The 20424-nt window shown below is 48.7% G+C and overlaps 16 non-coding genes across 16 annotated transcripts; 12 read left to right on the top strand and 4 right to left on the bottom strand.

The window, feature by feature from the left end:
* The first annotated feature begins 579 nt into the window (after positions 1 to 579).
* Trnak-uuu lies at positions 580 to 652 on the top strand. The gene has a single exon. It is a non-coding gene; the product is annotated as a tRNA-Lys (tRNA).
* Positions 653 to 6908: 6256 nt separating this feature from the next.
* Positions 6909 to 6980, bottom strand: Trnag-ucc. Its single transcript has one exon. It is a non-coding gene; the product is annotated as a tRNA-Gly (tRNA).
* Positions 6981 to 7959: 979 nt separating this feature from the next.
* On the top strand, positions 7960 to 8032 carry Trnam-cau. Its single transcript has one exon. It is a non-coding gene; the product is annotated as a tRNA-Met (tRNA).
* Positions 8033 to 8340: 308 nt separating this feature from the next.
* Positions 8341 to 8412, top strand: Trnae-uuc. Its single transcript has one exon. It is a non-coding gene; the product is annotated as a tRNA-Glu (tRNA).
* A 296-nt stretch (positions 8413 to 8708) lies between these two features.
* Trnak-uuu lies at positions 8709 to 8781 on the top strand. Its single transcript has one exon. It is a non-coding gene; the product is annotated as a tRNA-Lys (tRNA).
* A 6466-nt stretch (positions 8782 to 15247) lies between these two features.
* On the bottom strand, positions 15248 to 15319 carry Trnag-ucc. Its single transcript has one exon. It is a non-coding gene; the product is annotated as a tRNA-Gly (tRNA).
* A 994-nt stretch (positions 15320 to 16313) lies between these two features.
* Positions 16314 to 16386, top strand: Trnam-cau. The gene has a single exon. It is a non-coding gene; the product is annotated as a tRNA-Met (tRNA).
* A 308-nt stretch (positions 16387 to 16694) lies between these two features.
* Trnae-uuc lies at positions 16695 to 16766 on the top strand. Its single transcript has one exon. It is a non-coding gene; the product is annotated as a tRNA-Glu (tRNA).
* A 296-nt stretch (positions 16767 to 17062) lies between these two features.
* On the top strand, positions 17063 to 17135 carry Trnak-uuu. The gene has a single exon. It is a non-coding gene; the product is annotated as a tRNA-Lys (tRNA).
* Positions 17136 to 17274: 139 nt separating this feature from the next.
* Trnas-aga lies at positions 17275 to 17356 on the top strand. Its single transcript has one exon. It is a non-coding gene; the product is annotated as a tRNA-Ser (tRNA).
* Positions 17357 to 17621: 265 nt separating this feature from the next.
* Positions 17622 to 17693, bottom strand: Trnag-ucc. Its single transcript has one exon. It is a non-coding gene; the product is annotated as a tRNA-Gly (tRNA).
* A 990-nt stretch (positions 17694 to 18683) lies between these two features.
* On the top strand, positions 18684 to 18756 carry Trnam-cau. The gene has a single exon. It is a non-coding gene; the product is annotated as a tRNA-Met (tRNA).
* A 308-nt stretch (positions 18757 to 19064) lies between these two features.
* On the top strand, positions 19065 to 19136 carry Trnae-uuc. Its single transcript has one exon. It is a non-coding gene; the product is annotated as a tRNA-Glu (tRNA).
* A 296-nt stretch (positions 19137 to 19432) lies between these two features.
* Trnak-uuu lies at positions 19433 to 19505 on the top strand. Its single transcript has one exon. It is a non-coding gene; the product is annotated as a tRNA-Lys (tRNA).
* A 139-nt stretch (positions 19506 to 19644) lies between these two features.
* On the top strand, positions 19645 to 19726 carry Trnas-aga. Its single transcript has one exon. It is a non-coding gene; the product is annotated as a tRNA-Ser (tRNA).
* Positions 19727 to 19991: 265 nt separating this feature from the next.
* Trnag-ucc lies at positions 19992 to 20063 on the bottom strand. The gene has a single exon. It is a non-coding gene; the product is annotated as a tRNA-Gly (tRNA).
* Positions 20064 to 20424: the final 361 nt, after the last annotated feature.

Below are 20424 nucleotides of genomic sequence, written 5' to 3'. Positions count from 1 at the left end.
GGCGTCCAGTAGCCACTTTTGTTTCTATCATTAGGAATAACGTCTGCAAGGCGGATTCCCTTGCGTTTCTTTTCTTGTATTGGAGGATGCACATTCTTTTCTGATTATTGTAGTGGAAGCCCACGGCACATATTTATGCCGGCACACCTCGCCGATGAAGGCAATATTTGGAGGGCGTTACCCAGAGACGCTTGAAGAAATCAACAGCAAGCCTATAAGGGGAGATGGGAGGCCCGTTAAAAGAAAAAAAAGAAAAAAAAAGGTTCGATTCCCGGTACCGGAACGGAAGTTTTTGCGCACACAACGCTCCACGTTTTGGCCTTCGAACTGTCGTTTGTCGCCCACCTTCCGAAGCTTCGACCGAACGTAATCGGGGAAAACAGGCACATGATGCAATTACTGTCGGAACCGGAATAAAGGGAGAAGAGGCTCTGGTCCGCTGTTGGGCTGCTACCAGCGTCAGTGGGAAGTCGGTGAAGTCGCCAGTTGCGCCAGAAGCCAGAAATTACCGTAGTACGCCTACACACGCGTTCCAGTTATTTACATTGCTTGCAGCCGCTCCATCCACAACGAGCGTGAGCCCGGATAGCTCAGTCGGTAGAGCATTAGGCTTTTAACCTAAGGGTCCAGGGTTCAAGTCCCTGTCCGGGCGAAGATTTTTAACGTTTCCGTAATGGCTCGTCTCGTAGCGATGGTAACCCTGCCGTAATCAGTGCACGGAGTTCGTTTCCTGTCAACATTCTGCGCAGACCGGTTGGATTTTTCACGATTCCAGGGAAACTTCAGTTACGAGCAGTCGTGGCCGTTAGTCTGGCTTTAGCTGTCGCAGCGGTCGCACGCTCGTCCAGTTTGCTCCGCGAACGTTCAGTGTTTACGCCAGTGTTTTCGTGTTTCGTGATCGTTTATTGACGTTTTGCACGTGGATTAAGCGTTATCAATTGCGCATTTTGTCTTCGTTCGTGTCATCTTTCTACGTAGTGCTGTTGGGATTTCGGCGTTGTCCGAGATTTCTTCGCTGCACAACACCATGGCAAACTCCGTGAGAAAAAACACCGTGATTTTCACCTTCGACAAGTACACCCGTCGAGTACAGCCCTCTGCTCTTGAAATACACGACTGGATTACCGAGGTAATTGGCCTTCATAGCCGGCCGAAGTGGCCGTGCGGTTAAAGGCGCTGCAGTCTGGAACCGCAAGACCGCTACGGTCGCAGGTTCGAATCCTGCCTCGGGCATGGATGTTTGTGATGTCCTTAGGTTAGATAGGTTTAACTAGTTCTAAGTTCTAGGGGACTAATGACCTCAACAGTTGAGTCCCATAGTGCTCAGAGCCATTTGAACCATTTGGCCTTCATTCAGAATCTGTTCATACCATGCAGCTAGACTCTGATGAATACTGCATCTTTGTAAAGTTTCACGATTCCGTTAGTGTAGAGCGCTTTCTGGTACAATTTGGTTATGAAACGGAATTTATACACCGTGATGGTACTAAAAGTACTGTGAAACTCAGGAATTCCGAGTCTGTAATTAGGAATGTTAGGGTTTTGAATATTCCCATAGAAGTAGACAACTCGAAAATTAAAGATGTCCTTTCAAAGTATGGGGTTGTCAGGCAAATAGTCAACGAAAGGTGGGCTTCGCATTTCAAGCTGCAGTGCTTTAACGGCATTCGCTCCGTGGAGATGGAAGTGAAAGCAAACATTCCCTCCCACATCTTTGTTGACTGGCACAAGGCGCATGTTATGTACTCAGGGCAAACCCCTACATGTCATGTATGTAAAGAGTCTGGTCACCTCCGTCAGGACTGCCCCCGTCGTGTTTTTGTGCTCACAAATACCCTTACTCAACGCCGGAAATTGACACTCAACGATTTGTTGCCAGCCAGTAATACAACAGAGCCGGCGGCTGTCGTGGATCCTGTTACTACCTCTGAAAATGTTGCACTTAATGTTAATGACTTTCCGTCTTTAAAACCTGCATTAACTGCTGAAATTCCGTCCCTGACAGTGAGATTCCCACTAAAAAGCGTCCTCTAGAGGACACTGAAAAAAATGTTGATGAGGACTATTCCTGTGAAACACCCGTTGCCAGGAGGCCGAAGCCCAGTCCTGAAGATCTGTTGGAAGTGGAAAAAGGAGATGAAATGCAGGTCGATGTGGCTCCCACTTCCGCACAAGGAATTATACCGCAACGACCAGATAGTGACGCAGCTGTTAGTGACCTTTCACGGAAATGTGCCCCTGAGCTTGAGGTCACGCGTGAAAAAACCGCATAAAGTGCACAGCCCATACAGTGCGAACAGTACGAGGAAGTACCAAGTAAACAACCTGCTGACTCCAAAGCGCAACGCCGCGCCGAAGGAGGAAATATACAAGCATCACCGCCTCGCCAGCAAGACAGCACAACACACGCCACGCCGGAACCAAATATTGACGACTCGCAAGCCACGGCCGTTGCCTCATCCAGCCACCGCCGGCGGCTGCGACCGACACCGGATCTTGCTGTCACGCGTCATCAAGCGAAAGCCACACCAGAGAAGAAAGACATCAAGAAAAAGAATATTAAATACGAAGTCATCAGGGCCACCACTAACGAGGAGAAAGACAATGGCCGCAGTGACTTATAGCAATACCTTGTCAGGATTTCAGGATACTTTTCTTCTCAGGCTCTTTGTTTAAATGCAGTGCAATTTTTTCTAGGAATTTAGTACATGTCATGGGCACATAGCTTGTAAAGATCGTGCCTTGTAGGGAATCACGTTGCTGCTATAATCATACCGATCCTCATTCCAAATAGCTTCTACTGGTATGTCTGTGATGCAAGCTTATAGCATTACCACTATTAACATTAATGAAATACAGTCACCCTTGAAATTGGCAGCACTAAAAGAATTCTTGTACCAGTCCGGGACAGATATCGCGTTGCTACAAGAAGTTGCGATAACGGAATTTCGGATCCCAGGCTTTTTTGAAATTGTTAGTGTTTCTACGGAAGCCAATATCGGTACAGCTATTCTTATAAGGGAAGGCATTCCGGTGACTGAAATCGAACGACTAGAATCAGGAAGAGCCATAGGCATAAAAATTTTCGATGTGACAGTGCTTAACCTTTACGCCCCATCAGGAAATTCCCACAAATTGGATCGTGCGAAGTTTTTTCAAGATGAACTGATTTATTTATTGAGGAAAAATCCGTGTTCTCTTATACTAGGTGGAGATTTTAACTGTGTTTTAAACCAGAAAGATCAACAACCAAACTTCAACTATTCGCCACAGTTAAAAAAGTTAGTAACTGATCTACACCTTAAGGATGTGTGGGAACTTCAGCACCCGACGTCAGTCGTGTTCACGCATATAACCAGCCACTCCCGCAGCAGACTAGATAGGATTTACGTGTCACCAAATTTGCAACGTTATTTATTAAACGTTGAAACTATTCCCGTGTATTTTAGCGATCACAGTACACTTTTAACTTGCTTTAATTTAAGTGTATAGCCAACCCGTCGATTCAGAGGCCAATGGAATTTAAATATCTCTGTTTTAACTGACGACGAACTGGAACAGGAAATAAGAGTCGCGTGGACTATGTGCCTCCGCACAGTAGACAAGCATCCAACAGTCATTGACTGGTGGACTACGAGGGCTAAACCAAGGCTGCGGAAAGTTGTCATGCAGTTTAGTGCAGCGAGGCACAGGGAGTTGAGGAATACAATGGAGTTTTATTATAAAGTTTTACGAGACTTATATCAACAGGCCCATGATGACGTAATTCGTCTGAATGATATCAAAAAGGTAAAAGCCAAGTTATTAAGCATTAAACGGCAACAGATGGAGGGACTCAAAATTAAATCGAAAGCCACATCAGTCGTAGCAGATGAAACAGCTTCTCTGTATCACTGGGTGCGGCATGCTAAAAACAGACGTCTAACTTTAATTGATGAAGTCCAGACGCATACTGGTACGAGGCTCACATGCCAGAAACAAAAACTGGACGAAGTCTACAGGTACTATGAAACCTTATATGCCTCTACCACAGTGGAAGATGCAGCTCTCGAGGACTTTCTCACTATTTTAGGCCCCCAATTGTCGGACACAGACAACGCTGACATCCTGTCACCTATTACTAAAGATGAAGTGCATGAGGCAGTGCGTAAATCACCTCTCAAAAAATCTCCGGGACTTGATGGCCTCCCTGTGGAGTTTTATGCCCGCTACTGGTCTATAATTGGGGATAAGATCACTTCCATGGCAAATGAGGTCCTGAACGGAAGACCGATCCCCGCAGAGTTTAAGGAAAGTAAAATAGTGCTGATTCCTAAGAGTAAAGGCAAAACCAACTTAAACAATTTTCGGCCTCTTTCGCTACTAAATTCTGATTACGAAATAATTTCGCGTATTATCAACAAAAGACTCTCTGCCTTTTCCAACAAAATATTGAGTCATCATCAATCTTGTTCTCCGACCAGAACGATATTCGAAAGTCTATCTACATACAGAGACGTCATTGCAATTACCTCAGTGACAAGTATAAAATGTGCTTTAATCTTTATAGATTTCAACATAGCTTTTGACCGCGTTAGTCATAGATACCTCTTTGCGACGCTGTCAAGGATGGCTTTCCACCCCCAGATTGTCAACATGCTAAGGAATATTGCAACAGCTATAAATGCGAAAATAGCAATCAATGGCCAAACATCTAAACTCCTACAGATAAGGCGAGGGGTTCCACAGGGCAGTCCCTTATCTATGTTTTTATTTTCCGTATCTTTAGAGCCCTTCCTCCGCACTGTCTACGCAAGATTAACAGGCATAACATTGAGTGGTGAGAAAACTGTCATACGAGCTTATGCTGATGACGTGGGCGTTGTAATAAGGAATAAGGAGGAGACAGTTACACTGGAAACAGAAATCCAAAGGTATTGTCTAGCGTCGGGAACAACAACAAATGAAAACAAAAGTAAAATATTGAATCTAGATCACCTCCGACTGGCATGGGCAAAATAAGACAACAAACATAAAACTTTGAGAATAACCTTAATGATATGTCCGATGAGGATGGCTGCTTTTAACTGGACGGAAACTAGGAGGAAAGTTCATGGTGCTGTAATGGAGAACATCCATCGAACTATGGACCTGGTGCAAAAAGTCAGATTCATCAACTCCTGCGTTTTGTCTAAAGCGTATTTCACTGCGCAGGTATTTCCAATCCCTAAACTAGTAGCGAAAGGGATCATGTCCACTGTTACCAATTATTTATGGCGAGGAGACATATTAAGGGTTGGTGCGACTACCGTTATACTGAATGTCAGATACGGGGGCCTGGATTTGGTGGATATTACCAATAAAGCGTCTGCTCTGTTCCTCAAACTGACTTTCCATATACTCAGAGAACTTCCACAATGTATAACCGCAAAGCTCTTTGAGGCTGTGACACCCCATAGCCTGCAAGCACCGATTGATGTGCGAAGGATTAATGCCCGTCTGCAGTATGTGAGGACTTTTTTCCTCGAAGCAAGTTATCTTAGTGACGAAATCAGAAGCAACACACGTATCACAGCGCGCGACATCATATTTGAAAGGAAGTTAAATGAGGGTCGAAACAAAATTGAAACGAAATTCCCAACTTGTGACTGGAAAGCTGTATGGCGGAACATCAACTATGCCGGGCTATCTACAGACGCTATTTCCGCATGGTACAAAACAGTTAATAATGTCATCAGCACCAACGAGCGACTATATGGGATCGGTTTAAACCAGACACACCTTTGTGGAAAATGCAATCTGGTGGATACACTCAGCCACAGATTCACCTGTGGTGGCAATGTGCATAACTGGAATTGGATCAGGCAACAAATCGCTTTTCTCACCAGGTCCTCTACGGAATATATAACGCCATCGCTCCTCCTGAGACCAGACATGACATACTTTCCGAAATTAAAAACCAACGCCATTAGCTGGTTACTGGGAAAATATGTTAGTTATGTCATCCACACACTTGGGTCGGACAACGAGGTAGAATTCTGCTTTTACATGAAGTGTGAATATGCAAAAATCAGCACGTATCGCAACCACAAGAAGCACTACGGCAACATGCTGAAGATCCTTTTTGAAAGAATGGGTGTTGGTTAAATATGTGGAACCACTACAACACCTTGAACGAGGACGAACAGAAGAAAATTAAGTCACTTGTTTTCTTATTATTATTTACTATTACCTAGCTTCCGGCACATTGCTATTTTCTTTTTTATCAGTGTTCAGTTTCTACTCAGAGAAGAGATTTCTTGTTTTTTTTTTTTTTTTTTTTTTTACGTCGGAGGATGGCAATATTGTGTTCAGATTCTGCACCCTTAGTGCTATGACCCAACAGGGAACATGAAAAAGGGGTGGGAGGGGTTTTGGGCCTCGACGCACCGGCAGTGCCGTGAACAGACCCCACTGCTGGTGCGGCGTGTACCACGCCCTGACCATCCTAAAAATACAACAAAAAAAATAAATAAGAAAATAAAAAAGGTGCCAAAGTGAAAAACTTAAAAAAAACAAAAAAAGAAAAAGTGGTTAAAAAAAGTGGTTAAAAAAAAGTGGTTAAGGCGTCTGACTAGAAATCAGATTCCCTCTGGGAGCGTAGGTTCGAGTCCTACCGACTGCGTCGGTTTTTTCTTTTTTTTGTTTAAGAACAACGAGCAGAAAATTTCGCAGATTGCCTGTCGTTTTGGTACCTCTCCACACCTCGCCTCTCACAGCCGTTTATAGTGCCTGTCCTTTTGATAAGGGCGAATTCCAAGCGTCAGCTTTCGCGTCAGCCGAGCAAAGTCGGGACATACTACAGGATGGTCTGCGTGGAGCTACGACGAAAAAAACCTTCATTTAACAGCACGCGGCTCACATACTCATACGAAAAAACTAGCGCCACTTGCGGTGGCCGGGAATCGAACCCGGATCAACTGCTTGGAAGGCAACTATGCTCACCATTACACCACCACCGCACAGCCGCTGCTCGCAACGCCCCGCTGTGTCGGCTTCCTGCCCGCCAGCAGCGGCCCACGGTGATAGTAGCTGCAGGCGCTTTACGAGGTAGGAGGGTGCATCCACACGCATTCGGGTAGCGCCTCCACGCACGCTGCGTCTTTGGGCAAGACTAGTCGCCGCGGCCGCAAGGTTACTCACACGATAGAGATGAGCATTCGTTTTAAGGCAGTGTAGTGGAGCACTCCGCGTGTGTAGCACTTTTTTCGGTTGTATCCGACGTCGCTGCGTGGCAATCGCACTTTCCCCTGCAGAAAAGTGCTCGGGAAGCACGGGCAGCTTGTCGAGCATCGGCGGTTCAATGGCATGTGCCTCAGTAGTGCAGTAGGCAGCGCGTAAGTCTCATAATCTTAAGGCTTGCCGGCACGATAGCTCAGCGTGTTCGGTCTGAGAGTTATCTGCCCTCTGTAATAAAAGACCGAGTCAACGATGAACTTGAACGGACGCCATCGGACGTCCGCCCCCAACAAATGCAACGAAAGAAATGAGAACAAAAAAAAAAAAAATGGCGAATGCTCGCTTACCATGCGGACGGCCCGGGTTCGATTCCCGGCCGATGCATCGTTCTGCTGTTCTCGCTATAATGCTGCCGCACCGATTCCTCGCCTGAGCTGCGTCAGCCTCAGGAATGTATAGCAGGATTCGCTGTTAGAAGAACCATACACACAGCACGCAATAGACCGTACTTGAACGGTCGCGTGCTATTTCTGAACTCTAACGTCGGCCTGGCCCAACAGGCCGCTGTGTTCAGGTGCCGCAAGGGCGATGTACTGCAACCTCGGGCAGTGCTGCGTTCCGTTGAAAAAGCTTGCGGCAGCAGTTTAATCTAGCAAGTAGGGAAAGCACGTGTAGCAACACAACAGATTCTTGAGAAAGCGCAAACTGTCTATCTCTAATATGAGAGACTTACCAAGTTTCCTGCAATGTTACTCGCAACGTGCCTCGGTAGCGCAGTAGGTAGCGCGTAAGTCTCATAATCTTAAGGTCGTGAGTTCGATCCTCACCCGAGGCATTTAATTTGCTGTACATCATGGCTGAATTAACGGCGTTGCTGTTGCCAGGGAACGATCTTAATTGTCGTTCGTTATCCACAAGGAGTCTACGCCTCAACGTCAATATGTTTATTTCCAATTGTGACAACGTACAACTTTGATCTTTCTCTTCCCTTGTTAGGAGTAAAATAATGAATAGTCAATTTCGAGCTGTGCGCCATGCCAGTCTGTAGGCGCAAATATGCTCGCAAACGGAGAACTGCACTGAGTCCAGATTCAGCACGAAATACGAGAGGAGACGGAGAAAACCTCACGCTTATCGAGCAAATCCGGTGTGGTCTAGTGGCTAGGATACCTGGCTTTCACCCAGGAGGCCCGGGTTCGATTCCCGGTACCGGAACGGAAGTTTTTGCGCACACAACGCTCCATGTTTTGGCTTTCGAACTGTCGTTTGTCGCCCACCTTCCGAAGCTTCGACCGAACGTAATGGGGGAAAACAGGCACATGATGCAATTACTGTCGGCACCGGAATAAAGGGAGAAGAGGCACTGGTCCGCTGTTGGGCTGCTACCAGCGCCAGTGGGAAGTCGGTGAAGTCGCCAGTTGCGCCAGAAGCCAGAAATTACCGTAGTACGCCTACACACGCGTTCCAGTTATTTCAATTGCTTGCAGCCGCTCCATCCTCAACGAGCGTGAGCCCGGATAGCTCAGTCGGTAGAGCATTAGGCTTTTAACCTAAGGGTCCAGGGTTCAAGTCCCTGTCCGGGCGAAGATTTTAACGTTTCCGTAATGGCTCGTCTCGTAGCGATGGTAGCCCTGCCGTAATCAGTGCACGGAGTCCGTTTCCTGTCGACATTCTGCGCAGACCGGTTGGATTTTTCACGATTCCAGGGAAACCTTAGTTACGAGCAGTCGTGGCCGAGTGGTTGCGGCGAGCGGACGTGCCCGTCGCGAGCTCCGCTAGCAGCTGTGTTTACATCGTTGGTCGTCGTGGTTTGCAGCGGCCTGGTGTCTATACTCAGCGTGTTTCTTCTCTTTTTGTAAGTTTTTCAAGGATTTATTGTGGAAAATGGTGTCGTACAACCGGTCCAATACTATTCAGTTGTTGTTTGATCGCGAATTTCCGCGTCCCACGGCTTTTGAAATACATCATTGGATCCGATCGGAATTGCAAATAGACCCAGCTTTGCTTGACGGTGTTCATTTAGATTTTATTGTTAATTCCGTGTTCTTGAAACTCCTTGATAGTGAACTATGTGAGCGTTTGGTGGCCGTCAATGGCGGGGTTCGGAAGTTTAAACATGCTGATGGGACTATTAGTGACGTGCAGGTTCTACATGCCGGTTATGGTGTACGAAATGTGAAGGTTTTCCATCTGCCTTTTGAAGTGCCCTTGGATGAAATTCGCCGTGCATTAAGTTTATATGGGACTATCTTTGCTGTCACTAAAGATTATTGGTCGTCCGCGTATGTTTATCAATGTGATAACGGCGTCCGTACTGTGCGGATGGACTTAAAGAAACACATTCCGTCCTTCGTTATCATAGGCGGCCATAGGGCTTTCGTCTCCTACACCGGCCAACCTCCAACGTGTTCTCTCTGTCATTCTACTGAACATATGCGGCATTCTTGTCCCCGTCGGCGCCCTGTGCAGTTGCCCCTAGAAAACTCAGGTAGTTACGCAGGTGCCCTTCTTAGAGGTTCTCCGCCACCGGCTGACTCTTTAGTTCGTGAACCGGTTGTTGCGGGTATGTCTATTCTTCCTAGTGTAACTGTTGTTCCACATACGCCTGTTGTTGACAATGTCCCTGACGTTAGCACTGAATGTCGTCCGACCAACCGTTCTGCTCCGTTGCAGGAGACGACTTCCGCGACTTCACTTGTTAATGAACGTGTTCAGAGCATTCCGGAATCAGGTGCTATTACTGTCGCCGTTTGCGACACCGCGCCTGCCTCAACGGTTCTACAGTGTCAAACGTCCTCCCCATGTGATGTTGCTACTTCAGTGCCTGTTGTGTCGGACATCCCTGCTGGGGATTGTGCACTTACTGCCACTCCTGACAAGGTCGCGGACTCCAACCCATCCCCCAGTAACATTACTGCTCCAGCGAATACCTTGCACCTTTCTCCGCCTCACGCGGAGAACTTGGTTATGGATGTAGAACAGCACTCTGTTGCCTCCGTACGGAACGTAAAGACCAAGTTGCAGGATACTGACTTTGCCACGCAACGAGAAAAACGTGTGCGAGAACAAAGTCGGAAACTTAAGGGTATGCTAGGAAAGGGTACCGGCGGCCGGGAAATTTCGCCCCCTTCGAAAAAGATTAGTCCTGACACGGAATCTCGTAAACAGCGCAATTCGCAGACTCGCGCGTCCAGGAAAACCGCGTCGGGTGACCCTACCGGCGGCAGTCTGTCGGACGGAGACACGACCAATCCTACGCCGCTCTCCTGGGCGGACGATGAAGACATGTAACTGCCACGGTACCCTGCTTTCCGTCTCCGGTGCGCCTGCAACTTGCCGGTGACTCCCTTTCAACAAATTTATCTGTGTGCCCTACACCCATGCGTCCTGTAGCCACATGGTTCAAATAGCCACGTTAAATATCAACTGTATTGCGGCTCCTCAGAAATTGCAAGTCTTGGCAAATTTTATCCAACATTGTCGGTTTGATTTTATTTTTCTACAGGAAGTGAGCGTTGTGTGCCTTGATGTTTTAACGGGGTATTCCGCCATTTATAATGTCGACCCGGAAGCTCGGTGTGGTACCGCTATTTTATATAAGTCTGCAGAAGAGCCCACGCGCGTCCAACGACTACCGACCGGCAGGGGGATCTCGTGCGTTATCGGAGGCCTGCAACTAGTTAACATTTACGCTCCGTCTGGCACTAGTTTCAAGAGGGCGAGAGCGAGATTTTTCATTGAAGATGTACCCACCTTGATTGGTAGCCCGACGCTGCCCGTCGTGTTGGGGGGCGATTTTAATTGCGTGGTCGCGGACAGTGATCAGTTTCCTACGGCTCATAAGTGCGTTGACCTTGATCGTCTGATTGCAAGATTCCAGTTAGCAGATGTGTGGCGTGTTCTCTATCCTCAACAGCAGGTTTTTACGTATTTCTATCGAAATGGGGCTAGTAGACTTGATAGGTTCTATGTGTCGACCTGCATAGCAGATCACCTAATCAGTGCTGACGTTGCCCCTGTTTGTTTTTCCGATCACTGCGCCTTCATTTGTGACCTTCGCGCGCCGCAACTCCGCCAGTTACGTCGATCTCGGGTGTGGAAGTTTAACGTGACCCATGTCCGTGCCCCCTCGTTGCGTCGGCAGATTCACGATACGCTCTCTTCCTGCGGCGAAAAGCTGGCTAACTATGCCTCGGTTGTCAATTGGTGGGTTCACCTGGCCAAACCGTCCATCCGTGCTGTTTTAAAGTGTTTTAGCGCCGAAGCTGCGCTGTGGAAACATAGAACCACTGAATTTTATTATCAGATTTTAAAAGAAGCCGTCTCTCTACCAGATATTGTTGATGAGCAATTTCTGCTTCAGTTAAAGGCTGTGAAAGCTCAAATTTTTAAATTGCAAGCCCAAGATTTTCAGGGCTCCTTACTTAGAAGCCGCTGTGTAGGGACGTTTGATGAGTCACCGACTATTCACCATAACGAAAGAGAGCGGAGACGGGGTGCTACTAAATTTATTCGGTGTCTTAGACTGGAGACTGGGGAGCGACTCACCACTGAGAGGGACATTCGTGCGTACATTTTTGCCCATTTTAGTGCCGCGTTCCAGCGTAGCGACCACGATAGGGCGGCCGCACATGTCCTCATGGGTGAAATGCGGAACCTGCTTACACGTGAGGACAATGACACCCTCCTTTCCGCCATCACGACGGAGGACATGAGCGATGCACTCAGTTCGTCTGCTCGCAACAAGTCCCCAGGCCCTGACGGAATTCCTTTAGAATTCTACCTCGAGTTCTGGGATCTCTTAGAACCTATCCTCACAAAGGTCGCAAATGAATTGTTGAGTGGCCTTCCGTGTCCGGCAGAGTTCCTAGAGGGTATCGTCATTCTTCTCCCTAAGACCGCTGGGGCTGACAAAGTTGAAAACTTCCGCCCTATCACGCTGTTGAACAGTGACTACAAGCTTTTCAGCAAATGCGTCGCAACCAGGCTGCACACTGTGATGCGAAAAATCATTAGCCCTTTCCAGATGTGCGCTGTGACAGGGAGGGGTATCCTTGCCGCCGTGAGCACGTATAGGGACGTCGTGGCTCACACTGCTGCCACACGGACTCCAGGGGCGATTCTCTCGATTGACTTTAGGAAGGCTTTTGATAGGATTAACCACGATTACCTCTTTGCCTTGTTAGGTCACATCGGCTTTCATATGAACTTTGTCTCCGCTCTTGATAATGTCCTAACGAGAGCGTCTTCTCGCATTCTGATAAATGGCACCCTTTCGGCTCCCTTTAGGATTGCACGGTCTGTGCGGCAAGGATGTCCCCTCTCTATGTCCCTCTTTGTTATCGCTCTTGACCCCCTCCTCCGCCGAATTGGGCGCACTGTCAGTGGGATCGATGTAGAGGGTGTACGGGCGTCGTGCATTGCGTACGCCGACGATGTCGGCGTCTTTATACGACAAGAAAAGGACATCCCTTTAGTTAAACCTGTGTTCAGTCTTTTTGCCCAGGCTACCGGTGCGGAACTGAACCCGCATAAAACAGTGCTACTTCCAATAGGTGCCTGTCGCAACTATGCTGCCGATTCGTGGTACACCATAGCTGCCTCCCACATGTTGCTCGGCATTCAATTCTTTGCTTGCCCCATAAAGATGGCCGCTCATAACTGGCGCCGTATTTCCACAACTGTCAAGGGTCTCATGGTTCGTCACGCCACCCGGAAATTACATCTTCTACAGCGTGTTGAGTTGATCAATGTTCACATTTTGGCTAAAGCGTGGTATGTGGCTCAAGTGCTCAACGTCCCACCTCCGTTGGCACGCACGATCAGCCAAGCTGCACACTGGCTGCTGTGGCGTGGCCATATTTTCAAGGTGAAACTTGCCACATGTACCCAGCCTCCGTCTCGCGGAGGACTAGGTCTCGTAGATGTCAGAAAGAAATGTTCTGCCCTGCTAGTCAACAGAATTGCCACCATTGTCGAGAACAGCCCCCACAGTACGACGGCTGCCCTCTTCCGCGCCCATGAGCCCCTTTCTGACAGTGCACCGATCAATGTCTCGCGGATACCTTACAAGCTTGCTGTATTCAGAGATTTTTTCTTGTCCCGCAGTTATCATGTTTCACTAGCTCGCGACCGCAGGATGCGGTCTGCCACCTCTTTGTATCGTGAGATGATTGGTTTGTCACCACCGACTAACTTAGTCCGTCAATGTCCCCACAACAACTGGGTTCTTGTTTGGCAAAACGTCAGCAACAAGTTGTTACCGGCGGAAGTGCGAAGCACGTGGTATACGGTCATCACTCGCACTGTGACCACCAACGACCGACTGGCGACTATTCACCTAATTCCGTCCTCTAAGTGCGAGTACTGTGACGAAAGGGGTACCCTTGAGCATCGGTTTCTTTGCAGAACCACACGAGATGTGTGGGCTATTTCCTGCGACATGCTCGCACTCATTAACAGGACTGACAAGCGGTCCTTTTCGCCGCTAACGGCTGTCATCCCCGACATTAAACCGTTTCCGCAATCTAAGCGAAATGCTACAATGTGGATTTTAGGGCATACCACCTACGCTATATTTGCCAAGAATATAATTGATCCAGTCGACTACTTGTTTTATCTGTGGGGGCGCCATGAAACGCTCCGGAGGACAGCCTCATATCAGAGATGCTTTCAGCGCTTTCTGCAAATCCCCATTGAACAGCAATTTCGGAAAGTCTTCAATCTGGCACCGACTGTTTTCCACTCTTAATGACGACGTCGATCATGGTCCTGCAATGTGAACAGAAGTAATAGCGTGTTGCCGTTACGAAAGAACTCAGAAACAGAAAACTGAAGCACAAACTAGGAACACATTGAAATGACAAATAATGGAATACAGCATTATTTTCTTTCTTCCTTTCCCTTGACTGTTTTCTTGAATTTCCTTTTTCCTTTCTTTGCGATTGGAACGCACTTTCGTTTTATTTCGAGTGTGCTTTTTACTCCCTTTCGAGGGTTTAGTCTTCCTTTCTATCACTATGTGTTTCGCTTTCTTGTTTCCTACGGGGATCGCTTGCTTTAAAATTCTACCTTGCTAATTTGCTCGCTTCTTACGTGAAGACAGCATATTCAACATCTTCCACTCCTTTCACACTCCTTTCCAAGAGAGGTGTTTTGTTTTTCATTGCCAAATTATGTGCCATTTCATTCTTTTTTTTCCCGTTATCGAGAAATAGAGTTTGCTCATTTTTCTCTCAGGTTCGTTCCTTACTTTCATGTCCCGGCAGAGTTGCGGGCTTCTAAGTTCTTCGTGTTTTCTTTTCCTTTTCCCACTGCACTCCTTGTCGTTCTCTTCCAGCGGGAAACGCTGACTTTCTATTGTTTTGGGGCGGTGTTTTCGTTTCCTTTATGGCTCCAATTACTTCTTTCCTCTTTCTCCAGGCAATGAGCTACCATGTTAAGTTCCCCACTCTTTATCACGCCAGTCGGCAATTAATAAATCAAAAACAAAAAAAAACAAATATTTAACACAATTTAACAGAAAATTTTTAAATCCAACAACTTCAGTAGCACAAAAATAAAAAAAAATAAAAAAATAAAAAATCACACAAAACCAGTTACCTACACTAACTCAGGTGGCGACTGAGTGACAGGTCTGGGGGAGTCACTGTGGCCAGGCCTCGGGACATTCGACCCCTGCCCTCTTTGCCTCTGCCTGCCTGTTGCTCTGGATGCCAAAAAAAAATTAAAAAAAAAAAAAAAACCTACCGGCTGCGTGAAAAAAAAAAGGTCCTACCGACTGCGTCGGTTTTTTCTTTTTTTGTTTAAGAACAACGAGCAGAAAATTTCGCAGATTGCCTGTCGTTTTGGTACCTCTCCACACCTCGCCTCTCACAGCCGTTTATAGTGCCTGTCCTTTTGATAAGGGCGAATTCCAAGCGTCAGCTTTCGCGTCAGCCGAGCAAAGTCGGGACATACTACAGGATGGCCTGCGTGGAGCTACGACAAAAAAAAACCTTCATTTAACAGCACGCGGCTCACATACTCATACGAAAAAACTAGCGCCACTTGCGGTGGCCGGGAATCGAACCCGGATCAACTGCTTGGAAGGCAACTATGCTCACCATTACACCACCACCGCACAGCCGCTGCTCGCAACGCCCCGCTGTGTCGGCTTCCTGCCCGCCAGCAGCGGCCCACGGTGATAGTAGCTGCAGGCGCTTTACGAGGTAGGAGGGTGCATCCACACGCATTCGGGTAGCGCCTCCACGCACGCTGCGTCTTTGGACAAGACTAGTCGCCGCGGCCGCAAGGTTACTCACACGATAGAGATGAGCATTCGTTTTAAGGCAGTGTAGTGGAGCACTCCACGTGTGTAGCACTTTTTTCGGTTGTATCCGACGTCGCTGGGTGGCAATCCCACTTTCCCCTGCAGAAAAGTGCTCGGGAAGCACGGGCAGCTTGTCGAGCATCGGTGGTTCAATGGCATGTGCCTCAGTAGTGCAGTAGGCAGCGCGTAAGTCTCATAATCTTAAGGCTTGCCGGCACGATAGCTCAGCGTGTTCGGTCTGAGAGTTATCTGCCCTCTGTAATAGAACACCGAGTCTACGATGAACTTGAACGGGCGCCATCGGACGTCCGCCCCTAACAAATGCAACGAAAGAAATGGGAACAAAAAAAAAAAAAAAAAAAAAAAAAAAATTGGTGAATGCTCGCTTAGCATGCGGACGGCTCGGGTTCGATTCCCGGCCGATGCATCGTTCTGCTGTTCTCGCTATAATGCTGCCGCGCCGATTCCTCGCCTGAGCTGCGTCAGCCTCAGGAATGTATAGCAGGATTCGCTGTGAGAAGAACCATACACGCAGCACGCAATAGACCGTACTTGAACGGTCGCGTGCTATTTCTGAACTCTGACGTCGGCCTGGCCCAACAGGCCGCTGTGTTCAGGTGCCGCAAGGGCGATGTACTGTAACCTCGGGCAGTGCTGCGTTCCGCTGAAAAAGCTTGCGGCAGCAGTTTAATCTAGCAAGTAGGGAAAGCACGTGTAGCAACACAACAGATTCTTGAGAAAGCGCAAACTGTCTATCTCTAATATGAGAGACTTACCAAGTATCCTGTAACGTTACTTGCAACGTGCCTCGGTAGCGCAGTAGGTAGCGCGTAAGTCTCATAATCTTAAGGTCGTGAGTTCGATCCTCACCCGGGGCATTTAATTTGCTGTACATCATGGCTGAATTAACGGCGTTGCTGTTGCTAGGGAACGAACTTAATTGTCGTTCGTTATCCACAAGGAGTCTACGCCTCAGCGTCAATATGTTTATTTCCAATTATGACAACGTACAACTTTGATCTTTCTCTTCCCTTGTTAGGAGTAAAATAATGAATAGTCAATTTCGAGCTGTGCGCCATGCCAGTCTGTAGGCGCAAATATGCTCGCAAACGGAGAACTGCACTGAGTCCAGATTCAGCACGAAATACGAGAGGAGACGGAGAAAACCTCACGCTTATCGAACAAATCCGGTGTGGTCTAGTGGCTAGGATACCTGGCTTTCACCCAGGAGGCCCGGGTTCGATTCCCGGTACCGGAACGGAAGTTTTTGCGCACACAACGCTCCATGTTTTGGCCTTCGAACTGTCGTTTGTCGCCCACCTTCCGAAGCTTCGACCGAACGTAATCGGGGAAAACAGGCACGTGATGCAACTACTGTCGGCACCGGAATAAAGGGAGAAGAGGCACTGGTCCGCTGTTGGGCTGCTACCAGCGTCAGTGGGAAGTCGGTGAAGTCGCCAGTTGCGCCAGAAGCCAGAAATTACCGTAGTACGCCTACACACGCGTTCCAGTTATTTACATTGCTTGCAGCCGCTCCATCCACAACGAGCGTGAGCCCGGATAGCTCAGTCGGTAGAGCATTAGGCTTTTAACCTAAGGGTCCAGGGTTCAAGTCCCTGTCCGGGCGAAGATTTTTAACGTTTCCGTAATGGCTCGTCTCGTAGCGACGGTAGCCCTGCCGTAATCAGTGCACGGAGTTCGTTTCCTGTCAACATTCTGCGCAGACCGGTTGGGTTTTTCACGATTCCAGGGAAATTCCGTTACGAGCAGTCGTGGCCGAGTGGTTAAGGCGTCTGACTAGAAATCAGATTCCCTCTGGGAGCGTAGGTTCGAGTCCTACCGACTGCGTCGGTTTTTTCTTTTTTTGTTTAAGAACAACGAGCAGAAAATTTCGCAGATTGCCTGTCGTTTTGGTACCTCTCCACACCTCGCCTCTCACAGCCGTTTATAGTGCCTGTCCTTTTGATAAGGGCGAATTCCAAGCGTCAGCTTTCGCGTCAGCCGAGCAAAGTCGGGACATACTACAGGATGGCCTGCGTGGAGCTACGACAAAAAAAAACCTTCATTTAACAGCACGCGGCTCACATACTCATACGAAAAAACTAGCGCCACTTGCGGTGGCCGGGAATCGAACCCGGATCAACTGCTTGGAAGGCAACTATGCTCACCATTACACCACCACCGCACAGCCGCTGCTCGCAACGCCCCGCTGTGTCGGCTTCCTGCCCGCCAGCAGCGGCCCACGGTGATAGTAGCTGCAGGCGCTTTACGAGGTAGGAGGGTGCATCCACACGCATTCGGGTAGCGCCTCCACGCACGCTGCGTCTTTGGACAAGACTAGTCGCCGCGGCCGCAAGGTTACTCACACGATAGAGATGAGCATTCGTTTTAAGGCAGTGTAGTGGAGCACTCCGCGTGTGTAGCACTTTTTTCGGTTGTATCCGACGTCGCTGGGTGGCAATCCCACTTTCCCCTGCAGAAAAGTGCTCGGGAAGCACGGGCAGCTTGTCGAGCATCGGTGGTTCAATGGCATGTGCCTCAGTAGTGCAGTAGGCAGCGCGTAAGTCTCATAATCTTAAGGCTTGCCGGCACGATAGCTCAGCGTGTTCGGTCTGAGAGTTATCTGCCCTCTGTAATAGAACACCGAGTCAACGATGAACTTGAACGGGCGCCATCGGACGTCCGCCCCTAACAAATGCAACGAAAGAAATGGGAACAAAAAAAAAAAAAAAAAAAAAAAATTGGTGAATGCTCGCTTAGCATGCGGACGGCTCGGGTTCGATTCCCGGCCGATGCATCGTTCTGCTGTTCTCGCTATAATGCTGCCGCGCCGATTCCTCGCCTGAGCTGCGTCAGCCTCAGGAATGTATAGCAGGATTCGCTGTGAGAAGAACCATACACGCAGCACGCAATAGACCGTACTTGAACGGTCGCGTGCTATTTCTGAACTCTGACGTCGGCCTGGCCCAACAGGCCGCTGTGTTCAGGTGCCGCAAGGGCGATGTACTGTAACCTCGGGCAGTGCTGCGTTCCGTTGAAAAAGCTTGCGGCAGCAGTTTAATCTAGCAAGTAGGGAAAGCACGTGTAGCAACACAACAGATTCTTGAGAAAGCGCAAACTGTCTATCTCTAATATGAGAGACTTACCAAGTATCCTGTAACGTTACTTGAAACGTGCCTCGGTAGCGCAGTAGGTAGCGCGTAAGTCTCATAATCTTAAGGTCGTGAGTTCGATCCTCACCCGGGGCATTTAATTTGCTGTACATCATGGCTGAATTAACGGCGTTGCTGTTGCTAGGGAACGAACTTAATTGTCGTTCGTTATCCACAAGGAGTCTACGCCTCAGCGTCAATATGTTTATTTCCAATTATGACAACGTACAACTTTGATCTTTCTCTTCCCTTGTTAGGAGTAAAATAATGAATAGTCAATTTCGAGCTGTGCGCCATGCCAGTCTGTAGGCGCAAATATGCTCGCAAACGGAGAACTGCACTGAGTCCAGATTCAGCACGAAATACGAGAGGAGACGGAGAAAACCTCACGCTTATCGAACAAATCCGGTGTGGTCTAGTGGCTAGGATACCTGGCTTTCACCCAGGAGGCCCGGGTTCGATTCCCGGTACCGGAACGGAAGTTTTTGCGCACACAACGCTCCATGTTTTGGCCTTCGAACTGTCGTTTGTCGCCCACCTTCCGAAGCTTCGACCGAACGTAATCGGGGAAAACAGGCACGTGATGCAACTACTGTCGGCACCGGAATAAAGGGAGAAGAGGCACTGGTCCGCTGTTGGGCTGCTACCAGCGTCAGTGGGAAGTCGGTGAAGTCGCCAGTTGCGCCAGAAGCCAGAAATTACCGTAGTACGCCTACACACGCGTTCCAGTTATTTACATTGCTTGCAGCCGCTCCATCCACAACGAGCGTGAGCCCGGATAGCTCAGTCGGTAGAGCATTAGGCTTTTAACCTAAGGGTCCAGGGTTCAAGTCCCTGTCCGGGCGAAGATTTTTAACGTTTCCGTAATGGCTCGTCTCGTAGCGACGGTAGCCCTGCCGTAATCAGTGCACGGAGTTCGTTTCCTGTCAACATTCTGCGCAGACCGGTTGGGTTTTTCACGATTCCAGGGAAATTCCGTTACGAGCAGTCGTGGCCGAGTGGTTAAGGCGTCTGACTAGAAATCAGATTCCCTCTGGGAGCGTAGGTTCGAGTCCTACCGACTGCGTCGGTTTTTTCTTTTTTTGTTTAAGAACAACGAGCAGAAAATTTCGCAGATTGCCTGTCGTTTTGGTACCTCTCCACACCTCGCCTCTCACAGCCGTTTATAGTGCCTGTCCTTTTGATAAGGGCGAATTCCAAGCGTCAGCTTTCGCGTCAGCCGAGCAAAGTCGGGACATACTACAGGATGGCCTGCGTGGAGCTACGACAAAAAAAAACCTTCATTTAACAGCACGCGGCTCACATACTCATACGAAAAAACTAGCGCCACTTGCGGTGGCCGGGAATCGAACCCGGATCAACTGCTTGGAAGGCAACTATGCTCACCATTACACCACCACCGCACAGCCGCTGCTCGCAACGCCCCGCTGTGTCGGCTTCCTGCCCGCCAGCAGCGGCCCACGGTGATAGTAGCTGCAGGCGCTTTACGAGGTAGGAGGGTGCATCCACACGCATTCGGGTAGCGCCTCCACGCACGCTGCGTCTTTGGACAAGACTAGTCGCCGCGGCCGCAAGGTTACTCACACGATAGAGATGAGCATTCGTTTTAAGGCAGTGTAGTGGAGCACTCCGCGTGTGTAGCACTTTTTTCGGTTGTATCCGACGTCGCTGGGTGGCAATCCCACTTTCCCCTGCAGAAAAGTGCTCGGGAAGCACGGGCAGCTTGTCGAGCATCGGTGGTTCAATGGCATGTGCCTCAGTAGT

The sequence above is a fragment of the Schistocerca americana genome, chromosome 3 (genome assembly GCF_021461395.2).
Source record: "Schistocerca americana isolate TAMUIC-IGC-003095 chromosome 3, iqSchAmer2.1, whole genome shotgun sequence".
Taxonomy (NCBI): Eukaryota; Metazoa; Arthropoda; class Insecta; order Orthoptera; family Acrididae; genus Schistocerca; species Schistocerca americana.
This window is presented reverse-complemented; position numbering and strand designations above follow the sequence as displayed.